This window comes from Carica papaya, chromosome 6 (genome assembly GCF_054855325.1).
Source record: "Carica papaya isolate Zhongbai chromosome 6, ASM5485532v1, whole genome shotgun sequence".
In the NCBI taxonomy this organism is placed as follows: domain Eukaryota; kingdom Viridiplantae; phylum Streptophyta; class Magnoliopsida; order Brassicales; family Caricaceae; genus Carica; species Carica papaya.
In genome coordinates this window covers 25,564,713-25,574,678 of record NC_142314.1, presented here as the reverse complement: position 1 = coordinate 25,574,678, position 9,966 = coordinate 25,564,713, and positions in this window count along the sequence as shown.

Here is a 9,966-nt window from a genome sequence, read left to right as displayed (position 1 = left end):
TGTGTATTAAAAAGGTCAAATGCGGAAGCGAAATAAAAATTTTGATTAACATCCCTTACACTAAAACCAAAAACGTACTCAAAGTATAAAAGAACAACTAACTAAAAGAGAAACTCGAAAATAAAAGCTATAAATATAACTACGGAGTCTTCAGGCATCCCCTTCGCCGTCTTCCTGCGGAACGGGCTCGGGAACAATGTCTTTCTGATCTGAAATGATTAAATAAGGAATGAGCTACACCAACCCAGTAAAGACATCACACTATCTCACCGTCACGGAGGTAAATGTGGGTAGAAAACACAAAAAGACCAATGGAGCATAATTTACCACAAATTCTTTTATCAATAATAAAAGTCTTTACTATCCACTTACCTCGATGAAATTCATAAAACAAGATACGAAACCAATAACATTATCATCATTACGAAATCATATGAACTGTATAATATAATATTTATCACGCTTTTTGCAATTCAATCATTACGCAACATATTTTTCCTCATTTACCAGCCTACTAGTATCCATGGGGATCCATAAGGGTCCCGCTACCCATGAACCCTTAACACTTGTAATCAAATCCTAGGGCCGTCCCCATACCCCGTCTGGTATGAGGGTGAAACGGGTCGTCCCCATACCCCGTCCGGTATGAGGGTGAAACGGGTCGTCCCCATACCCCGTCCGGTATGGACGCCAAAACACATAAGGTCTCCATACCCCGTCCGGTATGAGAGACCACAATCCCGGTAGGGTTCCCTACGGACCCGGTCCATCCACCATCTCCTAGGATATCTAGTCAGGCTGACCACATTATACAATTATCAATTTACATAACCTTTCATTCCTCTTTTCCTCAGTCAGCATCATCAATTCACACACAAACAAGCAAACCAGTAATTTATGTCAAACATGACAACATACAACATCGGGTTCTCAGTCATTCAACCCATAATCAATAAAACAGTAATATATGCACACGAAACTATGAAATGAAAACGTCAGACCTCATACTGCATTTAAAACTGTAAAATAGGTCAAACAACAGCTAACCGACAAACACACCAGACTCGGGCTCCATTAGCGACCTTAAACAATTTCACACATCTGTTGATTCATGAAATACCGTTTTTATCATTTATTGAACTTTAATACCATGATAAGAAATATGGTGAGGGGTCCTTACTTGTTTCGGGGTCCGAATATGGCTCCACAGTGCGCTTACAGGCTGTCCCTAATTTTTCCTAAATTTTTTCCGGGGAACTGAAACGCACTACTGGTACCTGAACGTGTCCCAAAAAATCTCAAATTAGACCCAGGGCCCCTTTCGGCCAATATCACAATTCCGGCACGGCGGCTCCGCCGTGCTCCGGCGACGGCGCCGTCACTTGCGGTGGCAATTCACCTCGAGTTGGCCGTTTTTGGCCGTTTTTGGCCGTTTCCGGCCGAATTCGGCCACACTTGCATCGGTCCCTGCAATAAAACAACCCTAGGGCCCTCGGGGGGCCAAAAAATTACGAAAAACCGAAGCTTACCGGCGGCGGTGCTCTCGGGTGCGGTAGTTCTCCGGCGAGGTTCGTGTTTTGGTGATTTGGCTCCAATCAACCTGTAAAGAAAAGAATGGTGATCACGGTGATATAAAAATTGTATCAAACGGAGGCCAGGAAGGGCTTCATCAGAGGCAAAAATCGAGGAGGGGCGTGGGGCGCTGCTGGGTTTCGGCCGTGTTTTCCGACCGTTTGGCCAGGATTTTGGCTCCGATTTGGTTAGAGGGGAACTCAGCATTGAAAAACGAGCCGGGGGTATGAAATTTACCTCGATCGGCGGTCGAAAAACTCCCCGATGCGGCGGCGGGTGGCGGCGGCCGACTCCTCCGACATCTGGTTCGTCTTCTCCGGCGAGGGCAGGCGGCTAGGGTTTTTATGGTCAGGTGTGGGGGTTTTATTTATACCCTTTTGCCTTTTGATCACAGCCGTCCATTTTGATTAAATCTGGACCGTTCGTGCTTGATTGAATCTGGGTTGTCCGTGCGCGTGCATCTAGGCCGTCTGTGCGCTTGTATCTGGGCCGTCCGTGCGCACGCTTGCATCTGGGCCGTTCGATCGCGCGCACGCAGATCGCCCACGTGGCCCGTTCCCTGGTCAACGTGGTCTTGCTACGCGGTAGGTCCTGGTTGGCCAAGATTGCTGACTGGGCCGCTGACGTGGCTGCTGACGTGGCGCTGACGGGGCACAATTTTTCTAAATTACGTTTTGACCCCAGGTTTCCGATTTTCTTTTCAAAAATACCCCTAGAATCTTAATTTTCACTCATTTTTTCCAAAATCAATTTCAATTAAATCCAAATAATATTTTTACCCCATTTTATCATTATTATTATTTTTATTTTTATTAAGAAAAATTTAAATTAAATTAAATAAATCAATTAAAATAATAAAATTATAAAATAAACTAAATAAAATTAATAATAATAATAATAATTAAGAAATTATTGGGTGTTACAAACTTCTCTTTTAATAATGAAAAATCTTTATAAAATCAAAGGTAATATATTAGGAAATTGAAACTCTACAGGAATAAATTCAATTTTAAACACTATCTCTTATAAAATAATATTTTATTTTAATATGTTTTGTTATTTAGTGTTAAATAGAGTTTTTGCTTAAGTTGATAGCACTAGTGTTATCACATTTGATGATTATACTTTCTATTTCGATTTCAAAACAAGTTATTTATTGCCTTATCTATAGAAGTTAAGTATAACAACTTTCTATAGCAACATAATCATCTTCCATGGTTTTGCAAGGCAACCGAGTTTCGTTTTTTAGAAAACCAAAAGACAATTATGCTAATAAAAAATAGGCGAATTCTAATAATACTTTTTTTAATCAATTTTACAGTCTCTAAATAACTATTTAATTCTAAAAAGCTTTTTCTTAAATAGTAAAATTTAATGAATTATGTCTTTTAAGCACTTGAATATCTTTTTAATAACATGTAAATATAACTATTTAATATTACCTTAAAAGCAAATACACATGCACATACTGAACATGATGTCAGTTCAACTTATTGTAAGGTGAGGAAGAGATCCAATCATGCTCCAATAAAGTTTGTGATAGTTGGCTTCTTATATCAAGTTTTGTAAATGTGCTTATAGAAGTTGAACTTAGCTTTACATTTTCTCTATCATGTTTCTTTAAAAAATCTTTAATTTATTTATTTTGATTTAGAAGGTCATTTCTATTAATTGTTTAATTTATAGATCTAAAAAATAGTTGAGTTCTCCCATCATATTAATTTTTATTTATTTGCTTCAAAGATCATATTATCCACGTATATTTGAATAATTAAGATATCTTCTCCATTAATCATTGTAAATAGAATATTGTCAATTTTTCCTCTTGTGAACCAATTCTTTAGAAAGGAATTTACTAAGTCATTCACACCAAACTCTTAGAGTTTGTTTTATACTCATGCATTTTGAATGTTATGCTTACCTTCAAAAGGGCATCTTGTGTTAAGTTTTTCCAATGTATGTAATTCACAATTTATCATGCATTTTAAATATTGTGCATATCTTTCACTCCCTATTTTATGTAATACATTATGCTTCTTTTTTATAAATCGTTCGGTTTAGATGAAACAATGAGTATTTTGATTAATAGAAAAAAGTATCTTCATAAACTTGCCCAATGCATTAAGAGCACTAAGCATCCCATTCAAAACAAAATATTAAAGAGTGTTTTGCATTTCATTTTCAGCTTTATTTTATGAATTTAAATTATGGTGAGCCTAAATTACGCATTTCATTTAATCAAATTCGTGATCTCGTAACAGAATCTTCATGTTGTAATTATGAATTAAACAAACTTAACCAAAAAAGAACTACCAGTGGAAATTCTTCAAAGACCAACAGAAATACAAACTCACCCATATCTGGCTCTTCCCAAAAATAAAAAGGTCAAACTTTTCCCTTGCATAAAAATCACACAATCCAAAACAAATCCTCTTTCCGATTCAACATAAATTTCTCACCAGGTTTTTCCCCAAATCCCCATGCACGCACGTATCTATATATACATACAGAAAGAAAGAGAGGAGACATACGTAATTAATTAATACTGAGAAGCAGAGAGAGATAATGGGGAAGGAGAAGATGAAAACGTTAATGCACGCAGTGCTGATATTGGCCATGGTGATAAACAATGGAAGAGAATGCAATGGACATAGGCTGATTAGAACTGGGTTTGAAAAGATTCGTGTGGAGATAAAAAACATAGTCAAAGGATCAACAGTTCATGTTCACTGCAGATCGGCAGAAGATGATCTGGGCGTCCGGCGACTACGATACAGAGAAAGCTTCTATTTTGAGTTTAGAGACAGTTTCCTTCTATGGCATTTTACACTCTTTTACTGTTCTTTCGATGGGAAAGAATTGGGCGGACGTCGGTGGTTCGATGTTTACCGAAGCTTGGGCCGGAGAAGATATAACGATCACCACCTTATCTGGTATGTTATGAAAAACAAGATCTGTACTAATAATAATGAAATTCGTTCATATAAAGGTGTTAATAGTTTTTGGGGATGGTATCCTATTCAATTTAAGCAGTGTTATAAATATAAGAATTAGGATAGGATAGCCTACCCTTGTTGCTTCTTCCATGTATCAACTATCAACTCTATCATCAAATAATATTATTATTATTATTTTTTTTTATTTCTTCCATGTATCAACTATCAAATAATATTAATATAATTTTTTATTTTTTATCTTATTATATATATATATATATATGCTTTAAGTTGAAATGGATATTAACTCAAGTAAAAGAATACATTTTAATGTGGTTCGAAGTTGGTAATATTTAAATAGAATGTTAAAAATTTATCCATTAACTATTTTATTCTATATTAATAAAAAATTATAGTTTTGTAGTGTTTAATCAATAACATTGAATTTTAATAAAATTCAGACTAATTTTTTTTTTTTAAATTACATATAATTTCTCTTAATGCATGTGGTGCTTCTCCCCCAGCCACCACCTTCAATATGGTGGAAGAGGACAAAAGAGAAGGGTTCCTCAAAATGAACCCTAGGTTGATTTTAGAGTCTTCTCCAAAACAGTGTTGTTTTGGACTAATGATACTAATTTGAACGACGCCCTTTTAAGGTCTTTAATTAGCACTGGCTCCCGTTAAACGGCGGCGTTTATTATGTTCAGGCTTTTAAACCTTTTGGGGCTGGGTAAAGGAGGGAATAAATAAAAGAAGATTAATGGGGTGGCCTAACCCAGAATATGGCAGGCCTAGTTTTTTTTTCTTAATTTCAAGTCCAATCTTCTGGGCTTTTTTCAATTTTACAGTTTTTCTTCTTCTTCTTCTTCTTCTTCTTCTTCTAATTATTATACTCGATAAAATTTGGGTATGACAACTTTTAGATTGAATCATTAGTTTTGTACACTAAAAATGTGCCCCTTTAGATAATCAATTTACGTAGAATAGAAAAATAATACAAATAAAAAACCTTATATTTTTATATTATGCTTGTTGCTTATCTGTACTAAAATTTGTTTGGCATTGCAGCTATTTGCCTTCCATTTTATTTGTTTGGTAAATTTAATTTTGCCCTAATTATCAAGAATAACCAAAAATTTGTTTACCAGTCAGCTTTTCAAATTCTCCATTTTCTTTTTCTTTGTGTTTGTTACTTTTTCTCCATTGTAGCGTCATTTAAATACTTATTTTTTTTTCGTAGTTTATATGAATCGAAATGTCAATTATTATAGAACTAAAATCCATAAAAGAATGAAAAAGGCAAATAGCATTTTAATGAAAAGACACATGTCACACAAGTGAAAGAATAATGAAGCAATTTTTCTCCTTAAATGTAAAGTTTGCTTCGATTTAAGTTTCTAATTCAGACTTAATTAGGAAATAGATGTTAATGAGTTCAAGAGTTATTAGGAATAAAACCAAATAAAAAAGTCAAAGATTTAGAACAACAATGAAATAAGAAATTGAGTTATATAGAAGTAAACTAAGCAGAAAATATCAATGTAATTATCTTACTAAGTATAACATCATGATCCAAAGCTGCGATAGTTTTCTCTATAAAAATGTAAGCTAAAAATCAGTAAAAATTTATCAAGAGAAAATGGTTAGTGAGGGTATTTAGTTCTTAGAGATAAAAGGAATCTCTTTGTGTGCCCTAATCTAAGGCTATGAAGGCAAAAAGCAAACAATTAAGTTTCAAGCTTGTTAAAGAATTTTATAGAAAACAGAATAAATCCCAAAATTAAGACAATAACATAATATCGAGGTCTATATAATCTTAAATAAATTTATAATTAGATGATAATGAAAAAAATAATTTCATCTTTTTGAAGTAGTTGCCTTTAATTTTGATCATTTTCTCAATTTACTATTTTCATATAGTTAATACTCAATGATATTCACGGGAATTTTGATGTGGGTGAGCGCGAACTTCCTGCATATAGTTTGATTATGACATTTAATACATGAACTACTTTTGGTATTAACTAATATGAAACTCTGCTACTCAGGCAGAGTTTTTTACAATTTGTGGATCAATAGCATACTAGTTAGAGTTCTAATATGGTTCATATGACCTACCAGCTTCACATACTTTTGTATACAAGCCATTGACAGAAATATTCAATTGATGGTATATTTTTTAAAAAAATTAAACGAGATCTAGATGAATTAATTTTTGAAAAATGATGGATAAGATGTTAAGATAAAAAGTTTCTTAATGATGGCAAGATCTCATATGGTAGAAATAATCTCACTCTTTAAAAATATAGATTAATGAGATGTAGTTATACTCTAAACTGTACAAATTTGGCCTTTTTAACATTTTCATTCATATGTAATGATTAGCACAATTATTAAGTCTAATGATAGAGATAAGTTTAAAAGGAATAATAATTATGACGAAAATAATGAAATCCATTGATATTTATGGAGTTGTGAGAATTATGATTAAAAAATATTTTTTTCTTTCTGCTTTTTAATATCCTTAATTTTTTTAATTTTGTATTTTATTTTAAATTAATCACAAAAATAATATCAACATTTTATGTTTTAATATTGTGATTATTTAGTAATCTTTTTTGACATTACAAAAGCAAATTAGTACAAACTAGTCATCCGCGGAGTTAGAAAAATTGAGATTTACTATATATATATATATATATATATATGTACCATTACATAGAATTAGAAATAAAATATTAATTAATGTCAAAGGTAATACATTTTATTTAATAATTATAAATTGTTTATGTTGTTTCTATACATCGTTAAAATAATTTATAACTACCAACACTTTAAAAAAAGTAAATTAAAATTCAACCCAAATTGTATTGTAATGCATAATCATAACTAGAACCAAATGACTCATCTACATGTTTTAAACTCACAAATGTTATCAAAAGCAATTAACTATGCATAATCTTCCACCTTACCTAATTTCATTGTTGTATCTTTAGTAAAATAAGGAGAATCATGCATTATACTCCATAATGAAAAACAATTTACTCCCAAATTATTGTCACTATCACAAGATAATATATATTTTTTTAAAAATAGACATCATCTTTATTTACATAGATTATTTTTGTTACACCAAAATTTCTATGATTCATTTATCATATAAAATTTTTTTAGCTCATCTATTTTTGAGTTTAACACATAAATTGATAGCGAATTTGAAACATTGGGAGCTTTAATGATATGAGCACGGACATTGACCATAAAGAGAAGAGTCAATCCAAAGAAAGATGATGGAATATGCCAAAAAAGAAATCTTATGACCGGCTCTAAACTTTTATCTGTCTCTCAATTAATTTGACCACAATCTCTTTTAATTAAAGAGAAAAATCAAATTTATTTTAGTTAGAAAATTAATTTTTAATTTTTAATTTATTTCTATACGTCTCCCCTCTTAATTTAGCTACAATCTCTTTTAATTAAGAGGAAAGACTAAATCTATCTTATTTAGGAAATTAGTTTTTAATTTTTAATTTTTAATTTATTTACTATGTAATTGCAAATTAAATTAAGAGATTTTTTTTTTTTTATTTACTTGGCTTAGCCTATAAATAGGTCACCAAGTCGTTATTGTAAGGTATTCAAGAATTACCTCAAAAATATTAAGAGTGTTTCTTTTTAAGAAAGATTTTTTGACCATCTTGTTGAGTAAGGAGTGACTAAGTTGAACAATTAAGATATCTTCTCCTTTAATCATTGTAAATAGAATATTGTCAATTTTTCCTCTTGTGAACCAATTCTTTAGTTTCTTACTTTTCCATATGACTAAGTTGCCTCCTACAAGTGTGCAGTAACTTGTAGTTGATCTTCTATCATTTAGGAATCCAGCTCAATCAGCATCTGTAAATACTTCTATTTTAAAGTTATCATACTTAGAAAAGAGAATACATTTTCCTAATATAGACTTTATGTATCGTAATATGCGGAAGACAACATGTAAATGAGTCTCACAAGGATCATGCATATATTGGCTCACAAGACTAACTACACATGCTATATCAAGTCTGTTGTATGAGAGATAAATGAGTCTTCTAACTAGTCTCTGGTATCTTCTTAAGTCAACTGATGTACCACTACCTGCTTGCAATTTGTGGTTGTTCTCAATAAGTGATTCTGCCAACTTACAACCTATTATATCAGTCTCTTCTAATAAGTCTAGGATATACTTCCTTTGAGAAATGAAGATCCCTTTATTGGACTTGGCAATTTCAATCCCCAAAAAATATTGTAAATTTCCTAAATCTTTTATTTCAAACTCTTGAGTAAAAAGTTCCTTCAACCGAGCCATCTCTTTGTGTCATTTTCAATCACTATAATATCATTCATATAAATAATGAGAAGAGTTACCTTAACCTCACAATGTTTGATAAATAAGGTATGATCCACATTGCTTTGTTGATATCCAAAAAAGACTATAACTCTTATAAACCGTTTAAATCATGCTCTTGGAGACTGCTTCAATCCATATAAGCTCTTTTTTAATTGGCAAACTTTTTCTTGTGTCCTTTCATCTTCAAATCTAGGTGGAATTTCTATGTATACCTCTTCTTCTAAGTCTTTATGGAAGAATACATTTTTTACATTAAATTATTGTAGATCCCAATCAAGATTAATTGCGCAAGACAAAAGTATCCTAATTGTATTCATCTTCGTAACAGGTGCAAATGTCTCCTTATAGTCAATCCCATAGGTTTAAGTAAATCCTTTAGCCACTAATCTAGCTTTGTACCTTTTGATCGATCCGTCTGCTTTATGTTTTACGGTGAACACCCATTTGCAATTAATTATCTTCTTTCTTTGTGGAGGTGAAATAAGTTCCCATGTTTCATTCTTTGTCAATGCTCTCATTTCTTCAATCATGGATTTCTTCTACTTGAGATCTTCTAGAGCTTCTCTCTAATCCTGTGGAATGGACATAGAGGAAACAGATAAGACAAAAGCTCTATAGGAGAGAGATAAAGAGTCATAGGAAATAAAGTTAGATATAGAGTGCTTAGTACAAGTTCTCGTTCCCTTTCTAATAGTAATAAGTTTATATGATAAATCACAAGAGAAAGATAACTCACCAGTATCTTCTAGAACCAGAGAAGATTCTTTGCCTAGAACAAATTGTATGATGCCTTTTTCAAACTTCTCTTTCATTGAATACATTTTCAAGTCTGGTTTATCTAAACGTCTAACATTATCTTCTTGATTAGATTTTTTGCAATAGAATTCTCCTCATGGATATGACTCTCAATTATTACCTAATTAGGTATCACTTCTTTCTTCTCACTCTTCCCTTGAAGAAATGTTGGGTTTGAGTTAAAGTAAGACTCATTCTCCCTAAAGGTAACATTCATCCTTATAAAGTATTTTTTAGATGGTGGATGATAACACTTGTAGCTTTTTTGGGTAG